We start from the raw sequence: 20,723 nt of genomic DNA, 5'->3' as shown, positions 1-20,723 counted from the left end.
TTGGTGTGTGTTTGGAGGGGTTCTGGAGAAGGAAATGGCAACCCACTCCAGTATTCTTGCTTAGACAGTTTCATGGACGGAGGAGCTGGGCAGACTATAGTCCGTGGGATCCCAAAGAGTCATACATGACTATGCAACTAACTTTCACTTTCACTGTAAATTTAGTAGTTGTCTAAAATATGATTTTCTTTGGCTCTTTAAAATATTGGTCACTGATATAGCCTTACTTTCTCCTTCCCTAAGTAATTATGATTATGCTTGTTGCCTGCTTTGCCCAGTCATTACAAAGATCTTACAATCTGGAAAGTTCATGACAAAACTCATAATATTATAGAGGGTTTTTTTTTTTTTCAGAATGGGTTTAGAAAATAAAGAGGGAAACAAGGAGGTTCAGAAATAAGTGAGGGAATAAGGTTGGCTTCAATGGATATACACATACATATCAGTCAGTTCAGTCGCTCAGTCATGTTGGACTCTTTGGGATCCCATGAACCACAGCACGCCAGGCCTCCCTGTCCATCATCAACTTCCAGAGTTCACCCAAACCATGTCCATTGAGTCGGTGATGCCATCCAACCATCTCATCCTCTGTCGTCCCCTTCTCCTCCTGCCCTCAATCTTTCCCAGCATCAGGGTCTTTTCAAATGAGTCAGCTCTTTGCATCAGGTGGCCAAAGTATTGGAGTTTCAGCTTCAACATCAGTCCTTCCAGTGAACACTCAGGACTGATCTCCTTTAGGATGGACTGGTTGGATCTCCTTGCAGTCTAAGGGACTCTCAAGAGTCTTCTCCAACACCACAGTTCAAGAGCATCAATTCTTCTGCACTTAGCTTTCTTTATAGTCCAACTCTCACATCCATACATGACTACTGGAAAAACCATAGCCTTGACTAGACAGACCTTTGTTGACAAAGTAATGTCTCTGCTTTTTAATATGCTATCTAGGTTGGTCCTAACTTTCCTTCCAAGGGGTAAGCGTCTTTTAATTTCATGGCTGCCATCACCATCTGTGGTGATTTTGGAGCCCCCCAAAATAAAAAGTCAATTACTGTTTCCAGTGTTTCCCATCTATTCGCCATGAAGTGATGGGATCGAATGCCATGATCTTAGTTTTCTGAATGTTGAACTTTAAGCCAGATTTTTCACTCTCCTCTTTCACTTTCATCAAGAGGCTCTTTAGTTCTTCTTCACTTTCTGCCATAAGGTTGCTGTCATCTGCATATCTGAGGTTATTGATATTTCTCCCGGCAATCTTGATTCCAGCTTGTGCTTCTTCCAGCCCAGCGTTCCTCATGATGTAGCATACATATAGTATAGTTACTCACAAAATACAGTTTTAGGGACTTCCCTGGCAGTCCAGTGGTCAAGACTCTGTGCTTTCAGTGCAAGGGGTGTGAGTTCAATCTCTGGTCAGGAAACTAAGATCTCACATGCTGTGCAGTGAGAAAATAAAAAAATAAAACGCTAAAAAGAGCTGTTTGTTTTAAATACATATATATGTGCATGTGTTTATATGCATGTGTATATATACTTTTTTTTTTTATTTCAAAGGTAGTAGAATGTTCATGAGTGTATTTGGGAGGTGGTGATGATACAACAGTTAAATACTTTGTTAGCAAACTGAACTGGCCAAAAAAGAAGTTAGAATTTGGAAAGACGGAAGGGGCAGGGGGGAAAGCAACATAATAAGCAGGTAGCAGGAACTAAGATGCGGCACTGATGCTTGCAATACCCTTTTAAATAAAAGCCCAATCAATGCTCCTTTGGTGAAGTTTGAGGTGTGGTGAGGCCCACACTCCTATGACACTGACACCTTGCAGCGCTGACAATGCCATTTGTAGTCTATGAAGCTAATAAACAATTTCCGATCCGTCCTTTTAGTGCTGGCATGAAGGTACAGGGAAACAGTCAAGGCAGAACAAAAACACAAAGGAGCTACAGTAAAAATATTGTATTATTTGGATTCGGTCACCATCAGTCTTGCCAAATCCCCGCAGATTCACATTGTCCTGCATAGCAAGAATAAAGGAAAATACAGAGGTAGGTGCCAAATTGTTTTAAGTTGAATGTTTTCCAATCTTTTTTCTTGAGATGGCAGTAGTTCTTTAAAACTCAGTTAAAGGTTTGGTAATATTTTTATTTTCCCCTCATGTACTTAAGAAATATATACACTATAGACTCTGCCTTAGTTTATTTTAGTCATCATTTGCAAGGAACTGATTTCATTTGGGAATATGCTGAAACCCCAAAGAATGGAAAAGAACAAACACTGGTGTGAAAATGATGCTTGAAATGCATGATTGCCAGACAGGAAAAGCTCTTGGATTTTTTTCTATATTTAATCAATTGGCTTGTCTAATCCATTTGACTGTGGAAGGTTGGCCTGACATGAATTCAGATTAGTTTAATAGGGATTAAGGTGGCATGAAGTGTATAACACTATGCATTTGCAAGTACAAACATGCTTAGAAATTCATTTGTCTTTGGGGGGAAACTGGTTCAAACTCCAGCTATATTTACAAACAGATTCTAGCCACAGCCGAGCAGTTTGGAGCTAGGGAAAGTAACTACGCCTGCTTCTCCTTAAACCCACAGGGCCTTTGATTCCTGCCCAAGTTAAGCTGGCCTTTGGCATTCAGCTGTCTTAGCTGGCAAGATGTCTGCATAATGTCTGCAGAATTTAGAATGGCCAGGAGGGGCAGGTCAAAGACAGCCAAATTATGATATCATAGCCATAAAACCTCATCAATGGTGACATACAGAAAACACTCAGTGAATTGCTTTCATTAACTTACCCTTATTAAGAAGTTCGAAGCAGTGTCTTTATTCTTTGGCAGGTTTCAGACTCTGCCCTTTCCTCTTCCTTCATTCATTGCTTTTCCTTTAAAAGAACAGGCTTCCATGGCCCCTGATTGACAGTAGCTGAAGAAATGTAGCTTGGAGGGAGTCTAGGATACGCAGACAGCTCAGGGAGGAATGTATTATACATGCTTTGTTTTCCTCTGGGAAAGTCAGAAAACTTTCCAGAATCTTCTGGGATAGGTTAGGACAAGAGCTGTTCTTGCAGTGAAGTAAAAGAAAGCCGGACTACAGAGAAAAGTCTGTCTGTTCTCTGGGGCCCAGAATAGGAATCCTGCCATCCCACCTGACCAGCCCCTAGCCTTGCTCTGGGCTGCAGTGAGCAGACTCTTCTGGAAAGAGGAAGTGGGGATGGTTGTCAAGCTGTCAGGACAGACATGGAATTGGGGTGAGGGGTGGGGTTATGCAACTGAATGCAAGCCTAGTTTTTCTTCAAGTCACTCATGTTCCTAAAGCTGGAAATCTGGCTGCTGCTGCTGCTAAGTCGCTTCAGTCGTGGCCAGCTCTGTGCCACCCCATAGACGGCAGCCCACCAGGCTCCCCCGTCCCTGGGATTCTCCAGGCAAGAACATGGAGTGGGTTGCCATTTCCTTCTCCAATGCATGAAAGGGAAAAGGGAAAGTGAAGTCGCTCAGTCGTGTCTGACTCTTAGCGACCCCATGGACTGTAGCCCACCAGGCTCCTCTGTCCATGGGATTTTCCAGGCAAGAACACTGGAGTGGGGTGCCATTGCCTTCTCTGGAAAATCTGGCTAGTCTACAAAAATGACATACATCAGGAGGAACTGAGAGATGTGAGGAGAACCAATGGGAAATATTTCCCAGTAACAGGCTGATCCTGTTGGGAGTTGAGAGGGTCATATATGTGGGGGCAGATATTCAGAAGACTAAGATGCCCTGTCTGCCTGTCTAAGTGAGGCCTGGGAATCTTGACCTGAAAGCCTTACTCGTGGGACAGAATTTATAAGCTATCACTGTGCCACGTGGCAAAGAACTTTTCTATGAAGATACGCAGTAAGAGAAGGAAAGTGCAAGACAGCAAAGACCAAGGGAGACAGAAATGAGGAGGGAAGACGTATCAAGGGGTGCTTAAGACTGGAATGGATGGAGAAGACCTTCTGAATAGAGCAGAGAGGAGCAAAGACACTGCATTGTTTCACAGGAAGACCTTAAAATAGTAAAGATATACTTTATGCACTGCAAATGAATCCCTGTTCTTTTGGGTTTTTTGTTCTTTTTGGTTTTTCCTTATTGTGCTGAATGGTATTTCTTAGATTGTATACTTTGAAAATTTAAGTTCTTAAATATATTTCAATTCCTTTAGGTATAATAAGAACTAACTGGACTGTGGGGGCATTTTGAATCGTTGAAAAGTGTTCCTTTACTATAACATTGCTAGTCAATGGCATTCTTGAAGATTTCCATGTGGAATAAGCGTTATCAGATGGACACCTGTCAGCAATGGCCATTGATGTACACTGTGGAAGCAGTCCAGCACCAAGCTAATGAAGACACAATCAGGACTCTCATCCCTATTCAAAATGAATGAACCCGGTTAGAAATGTGCTCTGATTTCTAAGGATGTCAGAGTCTCGACTGTTTTCGACACTAACACATGAAGACTTACACACATCCATGATAATTCCATCCAGGTAAAGAGTCATACTATTCAGTAATGGGGGGTTAAGACCAAGAGATGAAGAATGGACACAGCTATTTAGTACAAAACAAAGCAAACAAATATAAGTACCTGAGAGAAAGGCACCCTGGTGACCCCAAGTCTGGGAATTCAAGTCTTCTAGTGCAAACTCCACTGCTGAACAGATGAAGGGGAAGGGAATAGCTGACCTCTAGGTTCCCTTTCAACTCTGCATTTTTGTGATCCTGATTCAGCTTCCTAAGAAATATAGTTAAGTCTCAAGAGCACTGGGCAACAGCGATGAGTGATTGAATCTGGTATCTTTTAGTGATGGAAAAGATCTGCAATGCTGTACAAAGAATCATTTGGGTTTTCTTTTGTGCCTACAACTATTATTTTACTATCTTGAAGACTAAGCTTGTTGGTTTATTGTATTTGGAAAGTTCAAATGTAAAATGATTATACTGCTTTTTCAGGTATGAATGATGAATCTACTTCCTGGTACCAGCCCATCTTATTTCTCCACTCTAACCAGTTAGAACTGGTGTCAGGTCAGTTGAAGAGATGTGATCTAATTTAGTTAGTATGTTGAGATTTTCTGCTTGTGGCCTCTTCCTTTGACAAACAAATGAAAATCCATGCAAGTTTGTGAGAGCCTGTATAACGACACTTTTGGTTTCAGTATTCCTATTTTTTTCCCTGGTTGTAGGGAAAAATAGAGAACTCTTGGTCAAAGGCCCTCAGATTTTTACAACTAATAAGTTTATTCTGTTCAGCTGTTTAAGCACATTTAAGTAAAATGAAAAGAAATGAAAATGAATTATAGGCTAAAAGCCAGCTCTCAGCTTTCACAAGTCTCTGGGCTGCTGATTCCAGGCAGCAGTGAAATAGAAACACTGGGAGAGATAATAAACATGAGCCAGTGCCTACTGCAGTTCCTGCCTCCCAAGAATAATGTATTAATAAAACGGTCTTGCTCTTGTTGATGTATATACGTGTAAAATAGCAACCACAAAGCACCTTACCTTTCTGTATCCTTGGACAGTTCTATATGTTGACTTAAAAGAGAATTTGATAAAAAAAAAAAGTAGCAGCTTCTCACCACTCGAGATAGAGAAGTATAAAAATAAAAACAATGTGCTTGTATACACATGTGTAAATGTATGCTTATATGTATCACAAGTGTTGGGGGGAGATGAGGAGATATTCACTTGTAGGTTCTCTTGATGTGAGTCAGGAGGCTAATACTGGCCCTTCTGAAGTTTGGAATGGCTTCCATCTACAGAAGAAACAGAAGCAATATCCAACACTATTTTGTTGCTGTTTATCACTCTACAGGTTCTCTAGTCAGTGTGATCTGTTTAATAAGGCTTCTCTCCTCTCTAGATGACTTGTTCTTGGAGGGTTTTCTGTAGGTACTGCCCTGAAGCTCCATATTTATTTAGATACCACTCCGGGGATTCTGATTGATTGTACTATCTGAAGGTGGCACAACGTGTCACTTTGTCCTTGTCTGCTTTTGGCTTTTAAATCTAGGATTTCTCCCATTCTTTGGTTTGGAACCAGAAGATGAGAGAGGGAGCTGGCTGTGCTTTGTAAGTCCACTGTGTCAAGTCCCAGACTCCCAGATGAATATACCCGGGCTTGGAGAAAAACTCGTTAAAGACCTAATCGATCAGGCTTCATTGACTCATAGGCTGCTGTACTCTTCCTGGTGGTGTCTGTTTTCTTCCCTCTCACTCTTTTATTATTTCCTTGGCACCTCTGTCGTGGTGTTGAAGCTCATCTGAGACTGAGACAGCATGATGCGTGATGTGAGGAAATTGGAACGGAATGTATTTACTGTACTGGCTCATGTACCATGCATTTTTTAAGCTGACAGTCTTATCTGAATAGCCTATCATTCCAGGTCAGAGCATATTCCTTTAACCTCTGGATGCCTACCCTTCCCTTCTCCCAAAGCAAGAATGTCAGAGGAACTTAAAGGACCTACCTTAGCCGTTGTGTTCATTCTGGTCAGATTGAATATCAATGGTGGCTTTCAACAGGAGCAAGCGCACAAGATATAAAACATTGAATTGTTTAGAACAGACTATGTAAATAAGAGAATAAGATATTGTCTGAGGTATTCTGGAAAAAAGCAGAGCAACTCAAAACAGAGCCAAACATGCACTGTGCGTGCGTAAGTGCTCGCTCAGTTGTGTCATACTTTTTGTGACCCCATGGACTATAGCCCTCCAGCTCCCCTGTCCAACCAGAAGGTTATAAGTCTAATCTCTCTTACTCTCTTGCACAACTTTTCTGGTTTTGGGAATGTGGGTGTCATCTGCATCTTTTCCAGAAATATATCATAAGACTGGGTTTAGGTGAAACGATATGAGATTGGACATAGTGGCATAAGTCTCCAATCAACTCTGGTATGCTGGAGGGTTAAATTACATAAAAGTGTCAACCATTCTTTTGAGTTTTTCCAAAACTGCTAAGAAGAAGCTAGAAGTAGAAAAGATCATTTCTATGTAGACAAAATTTTGGGCTTGTGTTCCCTGATTGACACTGCAAAAGCAAAGAGAACAGTGTATCTTGTAAGACTGAATAACCTGGCGCTCTTTCCAATTCCTGACTTTAAACAGATTAATCAAAACATTCATTTTTAAATGAGGAAGCAGGCTTTGCTATGGTAAATGACATTTGAGGGCCTGAATAGCAAAGAAACTAAGAAGTTGAAGGCTGATAGTGGTGAGTGGAAGGAAGATTCTATATTAAGATAGAAAAGTATATACATGAAATTATTTGGGTCTCTTCGTTGGTTGCCAAACCACAGGCCAAATGGGACTTGGAAAGTAAACCAAAGTGACCCCTCTTTCATGGGGTAACCTCAATTTCTGCACATGCAGAGGTGGGTCAGCTGGCATCCTAGAAAACATCATCAATGGATTGGCTGGATTGACATCCTGGGAATTTGCCCATCCTATGCCAGACAATTTGTTCAATCCCATTCATATGTCCGAATGCGTGATTAAGGACTTGTAGTAACCACCCATGTTCACACATCTATCATTCAGACACAAAACAAAATATAAAACACCAAATGTCTCTAGAGTTGAGCCAGATCTTTCTTATCTTTACAATCAAAACTTCTAAAAGCCTCAGGGAACTGAAATGATTTATGAATGTTCAGAGTTGCTAAACTTTTGGTGATTGTTCATGTGAAAACAAAACTGTCTACATTGTCTTGTATTACCATACTGATTTTGACCAAAAAAAATTTTTTTCCAAAAAAGGTTTTCTTTTTCTTATGTTATTTTCCTCCTTATATTTAGACATTGAATTAAGGGGGAAAAAAAAAAAAAAGACAGCAACTTGCTTTGGTTCCTTTTTCCTGAAACTGTTCTTGGTAAGACTGTCTGGAGAAACGGAATCTACTCAATCCTGTGTTAGGAACATTTCTTTCCTGGTCTGGGCTGAACACTGCACCTTGTCACCAGGCTGACCAAATACTACACTTGATCTTAGCCAAAGGGCCGAGAAGCTGGGGCTGACCGAATAGACATTTGCAACCTCTTCAACTACCAGGGGAAATTGTAGCCCCTACAATATGTGGATTTAGACCTGGCAAAAAGAACAAGTTGATTAAAGAGCCTAGGCAACTCTTACTTGTATCATGGAAGCTCCAGAACCTTGCTACCCTTTCTTTTCCTGCTGTGGCTGTGTTCATATGGCAGTTAAGAGAATATCATTCATGTTTATGCCCATGGAGAAAATTGCAAGATAAGCTAGTATTTTCTAAAACATTCATTTATGGATAACTATGTGGCTCATAAAGTGTTTCATTTGCCTCTTTGAATCATGTGATTTCTGAAGAATGTTCAGTTGTCAGGTTTTTGGCCCTGGTTTAGAGCCTGGGAGATGAGTGTATACAGAAGTGAACTGCAGTGAGAAAGAATGATGATTTATATTCTCTTTACTCATATCTAAGGTAAATCCAAAAGGTGGGAAATGTGGTAAACTAAAGACAGAACTGATCCATTGTGGTTAAAGACAAACTTTTTCCTTTCCTCCTCAGCATTCATTGTGTGGTATGGTTTCATTCTTTGTGAGATATAGAGGATTAAGAGATAAAAAGCAGAGACATTACTTTGCCAACCAAGGTCCGTCTAGTCAAGGCTATGGTTTTTCCCATGGTCATGTATGGATGTGAGAGTTGGACTGTGAAGAAGGCTGATTGCCAAAGAATTGATGCTTTTGAGCTGTGGTGTTGGAGAAGACTCTTGAGAGTCCCTTGTACCACAAGGAGATCCAACCAGTCCATTCTAAGGGAGATCAATCCTGGGTGTTCATTGGAAGGAATGATACTAAAGCTGAAACTGCAATACTTTGGCCACCTCATGTGACGAGTTGACTCACTGGAAAAGACTCTGATGCTGGGAAAGGTTGGGAGCGGGAGGAGAAGGGGATGACCGAGAATGAGATGGCTGGATGGCATCACCGACTCTGTGGACATGAGTTTGAGTGAACTCCGGGAGTTGGTGATGGACAGGGAGGCCTGGCGTGCTGTGATTCATGGGGTCGCGGAGAGTCGGACACGACTGAGCGACTCAACTGAACCGAACTGAACTGAACCTCTGATGAACATCTTCTCAGTCTCAGATGACAGAATGTAAACACCTGGAAGATATCTAGACCAAAGTTAATATAATTGCTAACAGCACCATTCTTTCAGATGTCAGTTACAATAGTCAGTGTCTTTAGACATTCTTGTCCAGGGATATTGCAAGAATTTTAAAAATAATTTGGCAATATGCTGTAAGAATCTTAAAACCATATCCCTTGAGCTAACCATTACTTTTTAAAAAATATAATATAAGGAAAAAGTACCAGATATAGAATAAATAGATCAATTTGTTGATTTTTATGTAACCTGAGGATCCCTAGGTCCTCCAACTATCTGGGATGATTTTTTTTTTTTAATTTTAATATCCAAGTGCACAAGTCACCCACATTAACTTCGGAAGGTCTAATGACCTTCTAAAATGTCTAAGAATAGGGGATTGGGGTAGGATCAAGCTTGACTTATATTACCTTGGTTTTCCTTATGCCCTCTCCAAACTCCTGCACCAGGCCTTTACTGAATCCCTGGGGTATCTCTTCTCTGCCTTCCCTGTCACTGAAGCCTTACTGGTCCATTTCATGGCATTTCCATCATTCTTCCCAGCATTCCTAAGATGCTCAAGTTGGAGAATGGTAGCAAGGACATACAGTACAGGATATGAAATAACAATGGATCTGGGTGATGTTGTGTTGTTAAATCTAGTTGGCCACCCTGGAGAGTCCCTTCCTGACTGACACTGGACTCAGGCACTGACACTGACACTGACACTAGACTGACACTGACCTTCCTCTCAGGCACTAGACTTCACCCTGTTGATGGCACTGATGCCTTCTTTCAAAGCAGCCTCCTTCTTATTTCCTGTCTCTCTGAGTCCTGCCACCCCAGACTCCTGTCACTCCTGCTCATCTCCCTCAACCTCAACTCCTTTCTCTGAACATCATACAGAGGTGCTTCAAATCCTTTTTTATTTCCCCCTCCCATGTTCCCTGCAGATGGTAAAAAATCTGCCTGCAATGAGGGAGACCCAGGAGATTCAGGTTCAATCCCTTAGTTGGGTAGATCCCCTGGAGAAGGGAATGGCAAACCACTCCAGTATTCTGGCCTGGAGAATTTCATGGACAGGGGAGCCTGGGGGGCTACAGTCCATGGGGTCACAAAGAGTGAGACATGACTGAGCGACTACACTTTCTTTCAAACCATTTTAAAATCTCAAAACCATTTCCCTCAGAGGAAATACACTTTTACTTTATTTTGTAGAACAGTTTAGTTTCCTTAATCTTGACATCCCTATTCTAAACTTTGCCTAGGGCCTATCTTAACTTTTAAACCAAAGGGTCTGTTAAATGTTTTTGTCAAATACAAGAGCACTCTTTTTTCTAAAGTTGGGCTCTGTTCTCATTTTCCCCAGCAAATTCATGAAAAAGAACTTCTTTTTCTGATGAATTGGTAGATTGATAATGCAAAAATTAATGCCCCTCAAAAGGAACATGAATGAGCAAATTATAGGAAATCCATACAGAAAATAATATCTTATACTTATGAACTATATTGACAAATAATTTTTTAGTTTATATGTCACTATTTTAAATGACGAAAAAGACACCACATTGAGTTTGACCATGGAAAAATCCTTAAATAAACAAAAGGGAATATAGCAGTAGGGTTAGTCACTCAGTTGTGTCCAACCTTTTGCAATCCCATGGACTGCATCCCTCCAGGCTCCTCTGTCCATGGGATTGTCCAGGCAAGAATGCTGGAGTGGATTGCCATTCCCTTCTCCAGAGGATCTTCCCAACCCAGGGATCAAACCAGGGTCTCCTGCATCGCAGGCAGCTTGAGCTACAGGGAAGACCAAGAGGGAATATACTAAAATATACAGAGCATCTATTCTGCATGGTCGACTTGTGGGTGATTTTTATTTTCCTTTAAACACTTTTCAATGGTTTCCAGTTTGTCTACAGTAAGCATATAGTACCTTTAAATACATTTACATAAAGTTCTCAAGAGTTTGAACTTTTGAAAGTATATTTTCTTTTCTCCTTTCTCCTGATACTGTTTATAGTAATGAAGTTGATCATGAGCAGCATGGACTCTATTACAGTTTATCTGGGGTGTAGGGGCAATAATCAAAGAACTCAGATTAATAATGGTTCAGTTTAATAGGAAAATTTTTAAAAAGATGTTCTCTAGGGACATCCATTTTGAAAAATCTTCAGAAAGAATATTAGCCAATTAGCTACCAAGAAGTATCACCTATATATAATTTTCTAAATTGCTAACCTATCCCAAGTTACAAACCAATTACAATAATTTTACAGACTAGTCACATTCTGTTCATGAGAATACAACTCTTCCACAGCTTACTCGTATGTAAACTGGTACCCCTGAATTGTGTATGATGCAAGCCATCTCTTGTGATTAAGTTGTCACTGACCTGACATTTCAGGCTTCTGTGCAACTGCATGCTTCAAGTTCCACCAACTTTATGTTGAAAAGTCCCACTGAGCACTGAGAACAAATCTATTGAGGCTTTTGTAGCCTGCTCAGTCTTATGAAATGCTTTGAAACTGTTCTCATAGCCTCTATTAGATGCAGCTGCAAAAACATTCTCACAGTTCAGTGTCTTTCTTCCTAAGATCAGGCGTTGCATCTGATGATATTCTCAATAAGCCAAGTAATATCTAAATCAGTGATGCAGGTGACCTATGGCTCAAGGGGCCAGCATGTGTTCAGACATACTGAAGCACCAGAACACCTTACAAGAGTAGGCACCCCTCACAAGCAACTAATCCTCCTTAGCTGGGTCTTTCTTTGTGATATATTCAAATTGACCTGTTATTTGATAATAGATGTGTACTATTTCCCCCATTATTCAAATGTCCTTAGCAATAAATAACCTAAAACATGTCTTTTGTTTGTTTCTTTGTATTTTTGCAGTAAGAAAAAAGCCTTCCATCAAACATAGGATATCTGATTTGAAATGATGTGTCTCTTATCCCTCTACCTTGGACCCACAGGTTTGAGGAACAAAACAGTAAAGAGACTTTCTAATAACACATATTTGACAACTTACTTCAACTCGCAGCTTGCGATAGCAGTCTTCTTGCCTTCTGCATTGTTATGCCTGATGTCTGATGCTCACAAAGGAAAATAATCTTTAGCTCTGGGTAAGCCATGATAAGCCCAACTTTAAGGAAATTTATATCATGAAGGAACCAAGATTGTTTTAGGGAGGAAGCAAAATTTTAAACTGAACACAGGAAAAGTGTATGTCAGAATTTATTTTGCAAAAATATTTGTTAAGGTTTTTAATAGACACAGTAACATAACTGAAGTGTACTTCAATAATTAAAGTCAGTGTTCAGTAAGAAGAAGAAACTTTCTACAAGGTCAAATATATGTACCAAACCTTTGAAACCCTATTTGACAAAAATAAAAATAATGGAATTGATTGCACATTGGGCTAATTTTAATATGTGTGATAGCTGAGTATCTGCCAGACAATGACATGAGGTCCTCTTGGATAATGTTTAAGGGCAAAGACTCTGGAGTTGGATGACCTGAGTTCACATCCAGATTCTAGCACCAACTAAGTTAGTGACTTTGGGCTTATTATTTAATCTCTGTAAGCATCAATTTCTTTGCATTGATCACTGAGGAAGGCTTTCATATCTTTCCTTGCTATTCTTTGAAACTCTCCATTCAAATGGGTATATCTTTCCTTTTCTCCTTTGCCTTTAGCTTCTCTTCTTTTCTCAGCTATTTGTAAGGCCTCCCCAGACGATCATTTTGCCTTTTTGCATTTCTTTTTCTTGGGGATGGTCTTGATCACCGCCTCCTGTACAATGCCATGAACCTCCATCCATAGTTCTTTGGCACTCTGTCTATCAAGGTATAATCCTTTTACTCTATTTGTCATTTCCACTGCATAAATAAGGGATTTGATTTAGGTCATACCTGAATGGTCTAGTGGTTTTCCCTACTTTCTTCAATTTAAGTCTGAATTTGACAGTAAGGAGTTCATGATCTGAGCCACAGTGAGCTGGGTCTTGCTTTTGCTGACTGTATAGAGCTTCTCTTCTCCATCATCAGCTGCAAAAATATACTCAATCTGATTTCAGTATTGACCATCTGGTGATGTCCACGTGTAGAATCTTCGCTTGTGTTGTTGGAAGAAGGTGTTTGCTATGACCAGTGCGTTCTCTTGGCAAAGCTCTGTTGGCCTTTGCCCTGCTTAAATTTTTACTCCAAGACCAAATTTACCTGTTACTCCAGGTATCTCTTGACTTTCTACTTTTGTATTCCAGTCCCCTATAATGAAAAGGACATCTTTTTTGGGTGTTAGTTCTAGAAGGTCTTGTAGGTCTTCATAGATCCGTTCAACTTCAGCTTCTTCAGCATTACTGGTTGGGGCATAGACTTGGATTACCATGATATTGAATGGTTTACCTTGGAAATGAACAGAGATGATTCTGTTGTTTTGAGATTGCATCCAAGTACTGAATTTCAGACTCTTTTGTTGACTGTGATGGCTACTCCAATTCTTCTAAGGGATTCCTGCCCACAGTAGTAGATATAATGGTCATTTGAGTTAAATTCACCCATTCCAGTCCATTTTAGTTCACTGATTCCTAAAATGTCGACGTTTACTCTTGGCATCTCCTGTTTGACCACTTCCAATTTACCTTGATTCATGAACCTAACATTCCAGGTTCCTATGCAATATTGTTCTTTACAGCATCAGACTTTACTTCCATCACCAGTTACACCCAAAACTGGGAGTTATTTTTGCTTTGGCTCTGTCTCTTCATTCTTTCTGGAGTTATTTCTCCACTGATCTCCAGTAGCATATTGGGCACCTACCGATGTGGGGAGTTCATCTTTCAGGGTCCTATCTATTTGTCTTTTCATACTGTTCATGGGGTTGTCGAGGCAAGAATGCTGAAGTGGTTTGCCATTGCCTTCTCCAGTGGACCACATTCTGTCAGAACTCTCCACCATGACCCATTCATCTTGGGTGTCCCTACATGACACGGTTCATAGTTTCATTGAGTTAGACAAAGTTGTGGTCCATGTGATCAATTTGATTAGTTTTCTGTGATTGTAGTTTTCATTCTGTCTGCCCTCTTATAAGGATAAGAGGCTTATGGAAGCTTCAGATTGGGACAAACTGACTGTGGAGGAAACTGGGTCTTGTTCCAATGGGCAGGGTCATGCCCAGTAAATCTTTAATCCAATTTTCTTTTGAAGGGCTGGGCAGAGTTCCCTCCCTGTTGTTTGACCTGAGACCAAACTATGGTAGAGGTAACGAAGATAATGGTGACCTCCTTCTAAAGGTCCCATGAAGGCACTGCCACACTCAGTGCCCCCGACCCTGCAGCCGGCCACCATGGATCCACATCTCCACCAGAGACTCTTGGACACTCACAGGCAAGTCTGGGTCAGTCTCTTTTGGGGTTACTGCTCTTTTCTCCTGGGTCCTGGTGTACCCAAGGTTTTGAACAGTGTAAAGAAATAGAGGAAAACAATGGAATGGGAAAGACTAGATATCTCTTCAAGAAAATTGGAGATACCAAGGGAACATTTCATGCAAAAATGGGCACAATAAATGACAGAAATGGTATGGACCTAACAGAAGCAGAAGATATTAAGAAGAAGTGGCAAGACTATACAGAAGAACTATACAAAAAAGATCTTCATGACCCAGATAACCATGATGATGTGATCACTCACCTAGAGCCAGACATCCTGGAATGCGAAGTCAAGTGGGCCTTAGGAAGCATCACTACAAATAAAGCTAGTGGAGGTGATGGAATTCCAGTTGAGCTATTTCAAATCCTAAGAGATAATGCTGTGAAAGTGCTCCACTCATGCCAGAAAATTTGGAAAACTCAGCAGTGGCCACAACTGGAAAAGGTCAGTTTTCATTCCAATCCCAAAGAAAGGCAGTACCAAAGAATGCTCACACTACTGCACAATTGCACTCATCTCACAAACTAGTAAAGTAATGCTCAAAATTCTCCAAGCCAGGATTCAACACTACATGAACCGTGAACTTCCATATGATCAAGATGGTTTTAGAAAAGGCAGAAGAACCAGAGATAAAATTGCCAACATCCACTGGATCATCAAAAAAGCAAGAGTTCCAGAAAAACATCTATTTCTATTCTGTTGACTCTGCCAAAGCCTTCGACTGTGTGGATCATGACAAACTGTGGGTAAACCTTCAAGAAATGCAAATACCAGACCTCTTTACTTGCCTCCTGAAAACTCTGTTTGCAGATCAGAAGCAACAGTTAGAACTGAACATGGAACAATAGACTGGTTCCAAATTGGGAAAAGAGTACGTCAAGGCTGTTTATTATCACCCTGCTTATTAACTTATATACAGAGTACGTCATGTGAAATGCCAGGCTGCTGGATGAAGCACAAACTGGAATCAAGATTTCCAGAAGAAATATCAGTTACCTCAGATACATATATGACACCACCCTTATGGCAGAAAGCAAAGAACTGAAAAGCTTCTTAATGAAAGTGAAAGAGGAGAGTGACAAAGTTGGCTTAAAACTCAACATTCAGAAAAATAAGATCATGGCATCTGTTCCCATCATTTCATGGAAAAATAGATGGGGAAACAATGGAAACAGTGAAAGACTTTATTTTTTGTGTGTTCCAAAATCACTAAAGATGGTGACTGCAGCCATGAAATTAAAAGACACTTGTTCTTCGGAAGAAAAGCTATGACCAACCTATTCACCATATTAAAAAGTCGAGACATTACTTTCTGACAAAGGTCCATCTAGTCAAAGCTATGGTTTTTCCAGTGGTCATGTATGGATGTGAGAGTTGGACCATAAAGAAAGCTGAGCGCCAAAGAACTGATGCTTTTGAACTGTGGTGTTGGAGAAGACTCTTGAGAGTCCCTTGGACTGCAAGGAGATCCAACCAGCCCATCCTAAAGGAAATCAGTCCTAGCTGTTCATTGGAAGGACTGATGCTGAAGCTGAAGCTCCAATACTTTGGCCACCTGATGCGAAGAACTGACTTATTGGAAAAAACCCTGATGCTGGGAAAGATTGAAGGCAGGAGGAGAAGGGGTCGACAGAGGATGAGATGGTTGAATGGCATCACTGACTCGATGGACATGAGTTTGAGCAAGCTCCAGTAGTTGGTGATGGACAGGGAAGCCTGGCATGTTGCAGTCCATGGGGTGTCAAGGAGTTAGACATCATGTGCGACTGAACTGAAGCATCAATTTCCTCAGGGACGAAATAGGAGTTATGACACAATTTACTTCACTATGTGGTTGTGAGGATTGAAGGAAAGCTATTATGTACTGATAACAGCCCTTGAAAGTGTTAGTCTCTCAGTCATGTCCAGGTCGCGACCCCATGGACTCTAGCCCACTAGGGTCTTCTGTCCATGAGAGTTCCTGTTCATGAATACTGGAGTGGGCAGACATTTCCTTCTCAAACAGTGCTTGGATGATTGTAAATGCCCATTAGAGTAAATGTTCATTAACTTGTGGCTCTTAACCACCATGATTTCCAAGGTTATGTGTGTGAGGGGGAATCTAAAGCTGCATATGCCATAAAGGCTGACTCCTGTTTCCCACAGCCATATGACTGTTTTTCTTTCATTTGTAAATATTCCCTATGAGCATCTCACTCTAAGTACTTTGATGTTCTCTCTGTGGTTAATAAAGTAAATTCTTTCCTTATTTAAAAATATAAGTAAGAGAAATCGAATGAGGAAGTCCAGTGAGAAATGCAGATGTGTGTTTCCTCCAGAAAACACCAGCTGCTGTCATCTGCAGGATATCCATTGCCCACTATATCAATGTATCCAAGAAAAGAATGACAAAATATATCCTTTACCAGGGCCTCAGGGATACAAAATAAATAATACAAGGGTCCTGTCCTCAAGAAGTTTTACTTCTGTAGGTGAAATGGAACAAATTTCAACTCAATCCACTGTAAAGCAGGAAGTAATAAGTGTCTGAAACACAGGGATAAACTGTGTTGGGAATTTAGAGGTCCATATCATTCCTTGACTCTGTTGATTAAAGAAAAATTCATGGCCATGGGAGCTTTTGAAGTGGGCTTTGAGTGATATCAAGATTTTCATGCTATTATGAGGAAAATGCTTCCAAGGTGCCTCCGTGGTAAAGAGTATGCCTGCAATGCAGGAGACGCGGGTTTGATCCCTGGGTCAGGAAGATGCCCTGGAGAAGGAAATGGCTACCCACTCTGTATTCTCACCTGAGAAATCCCATGGACAGAGGGATCTGGCGGTTCCATGGGGTTGTGAAAGTGTTAGATACAACTGAGCGACTAAACAATAGCATGAAAATGTAATAGTGACAGCAATTATTTCAGTATATTTTTAGCTTCGATTTTTTAGAGAGAGGTTTATGTAGCAAGTTATTTACTACATGTGTTTTACTTATGAAATAACTCAACAATTAAAACAATTAGGTTCACCATGCTGCAAATTGTAGAGAGATTTATGGATGAACGGTTTCTTACTGCAACCACCTCACTTCAGACTTCACCCAAAATGGGTCACGGATAGACACACAAAAGTTAAAACTATAAAATTCCTAGAAAACTTCGGAGAATATTTGGCAACCTATGGGTAGATTTATCAGTATTTATACATTACACAAATTAAGCATCTTTGCTGTCAGAAGAAATCATTGAGAAAATGAGACAAAGAAAAAGGTATATGTATTCTGAATGTGTAAAAAATTCTTGCAATCTGATATAGACAGTCCAGTTTAAGAAAGGACAAAAGACTTCATCAATGTTCAACACCATTAGTCAAGACAAGGGAAATGCAACTTCCATGAATGAAAACTGACTAAAATTTTAAAGAAGGACCATACGAAGTGTTGATGATGATGTGGAATAACTTAAAATCTTGTACATTGCTAGGAGAAATGTAAAATGGTGTAGCCAAATGGGAAAAACAACATGGCAGTTTCTTATAAAACTAAACACATATATGACCCAGCAAATCCACTCTTAGGTAATTAGCCAAAGGAAATGAAAACAGACATCTACAAAACACTTGGACAGGAATATACAGTAGGTTTTATATAGCAGATATATTAAAAAATGACTTACAAGAAGAAAGAACGCAAATTTTTAAGCATTTGTAAAAATTAATTATGTATTACATAAGCATCACAGCTATTTGTAAGGCCTCCCCAGATAGCCATTTTGCTTTTTTGCATTTCTTTTCCATGGGGATGCCTTGATCCCTGTCTCCTGTACAATGTCACAAACCTCCATCCATAGTTCATCAGGCACTCTATCTATCAGATCTAGTCCCTTAAAACTATTCCTCACTTCCACTGTACAATCATAACGGATTTGATTTAGGTCATTATCTGAATAGTCTAGTGAGTGGTTTTCCCTACTTTCTTCAATTTAAGTCTGAATTTGGCCATAAGGAGTTCATGATCTGAGCCACAGTCAGCTCCTGGTCTTATTTTTGCTAAGTGTATAGAGCTTCTCCATCTTTGGCTGCAGAGAATATAATCAATCTGATTTCTTTGTTGACCATCTGGTGATGTCCATGTGTAGAGTCTTCTCTTGTGTTGTTGGAAGAGGGTGTTTGCTATGAACAGTGCGCTCTCTTGGCAAAACTCTATTAGCCTTTGCCCTGCTTCATTCCGTACTCCAAGGCCAAATTTGCCTGTTACTCCAGGTGTTTCTTGACTTCCTACTTTTGCATTCCAGTCCTCTATAATGAAAAGGAAATCTTTTTGGGGTGTTAGTTATAAAAGGTCTTGTAGGTCTTCATAGACCCGTTCAACTTCAGCTTCTTCAGCGTTACTGGTTGGGGCATAGGCTTGGATTACTCTAATATTGAATGGTTTGCCTTGGAAATGAACAGAGATCATTCTGTCGTTGAGATTTCATCCAAGTCCTGCATTTTGGACTCTTGTTGACCATGGTGGGTACTCCATTTCTTCAAAGGGATTCCTTCAGTTTATTGTGATCCACACAGTCAAAGGCTTTGGCATAGTCAATGAAGCAGAAATAGATGTTTTTCTGGAACTCTCTTGCTTTTTCCATGATCTAGCAGATGTTGGCAATTTGATCTCTGGTTCCTCTGCCTTTTCTAAAACCAACTTGAACATCTGGAAGTTCACAGTTCATGTATTGCTGAAGCCTGGCTTGGAGAATTTTAAGCATGACTTTACTAGCGTGTGAGATGAGTGCAATTGTGCAGTAGTTTGAGCATTCTTTGGCATTGCCTTTCTTTGGGATTGGAATGAAAACTGACCTTTTCCAGTCCTGTGGCCACCTCTGAGTTTTCCAAATTTGCTGGCATATTGAGTGCAGCACTTTCACAGCATCATCTTTCAGGATTTGAAATAGCTCAACTGGAATTCCATCACCTCCACTAGTTTTGTTCATAGTGATGCTTTCTAAGGCCCACTTGACTTCACATTCCAAGATGTCTGGCTCTAGGTGAGTGATCACACCATCGTGATTATCTTGGTCATGGAGATATTTTTTGTACAGTTCTTCTGTGTATTCTTGCCACCTCTTCTTAATATCTTCTGCTTCTGTTAGGTCCATACCATTTCTGTCCTTTATCGAGCCCATCTTTGCATGAAATATTCCCTTGGTATCTCTAATTTTCTTGAAGAGATCTCTAGTCTTTCCTATTCTGTTGTTTTCCTCTATTTCTTTGCATTGATCTCTGAGGAAGGCTTTCTTATCTCTCGTTGCTATTCTTTGGAACTCTGCATTCAGATGCTTATATCTTTCCTTTTCTCGTTTGCTTTTCGCTTCTCTTCTTCAACTGATCGCCGAAGAATTGATGCTTTTGAACTGTGGTGTTGGAGAAGACTCTTGAGAGTCTGTTGGACTGCAAAAAGATCCAGCCAGTCCATTCTAATGGAGATCAGTCCTGGGTGTTCATTGGAAAGACTGATGCTAAAGCTGAAACTCCAATACTTTGGCCACCTCATGCGACGAGTTGACTCACTGGAAAAGACTCTGATGCTGGGAGGGGTTGGGGGCAGGAGGAGAAGAGGATGACAGAGAATGAGATGGCTGGATGGCATCACCGACTCGATGGACATGAGTTTGAGTGAACTCCGGGAGTTGGTGATGGACAGGGAGGCCTGGTGTGCTGCGATTCATGGGGTCACAAAGAGTCGGATACGACTGAGTGACTGAACTGAACTGAACTGAAATGCCAGTCACAACAGAATTTCAGGAATGGATTTTATATAGATTACATTCTCTGATCACTGGAAACCAACACTAAAATGTACTTCCCTCAACCCACACATATTTAATAATTTAAACACCCAGTGATGGGTTAAAGAGTGAGGTATGATGAAAACTAGGAAATGTTTTGACCTTAAAACTATTACATTTTAAAACTGCAGGGGTGTACTTCAAGCCATACTTACAGATTAATGTACAGCTTTAAATTTACTCATTGAAAAAGAAAAAGAAATAGGAAAAGTTAAACTTTTAGTTTAAGAAGCTAAAAAGAGAATATCAGAATAAATCAATAGAAACTGAAGGAAGAAAATAAAGATAAGAGCAGATTTTAATAAAGTAGAGAAAAAAGAAATAACAGCAAG

Source organism: Moschus berezovskii, chromosome 19 (assembly GCF_049115385.1).
Source record: "Moschus berezovskii isolate FMDL1 chromosome 19, NW_MosBer_1.0, whole genome shotgun sequence".
NCBI lineage: Eukaryota > Metazoa > Chordata > Mammalia > Artiodactyla > Moschidae > Moschus > Moschus berezovskii.
This window is presented reverse-complemented; position numbering follows the sequence as displayed.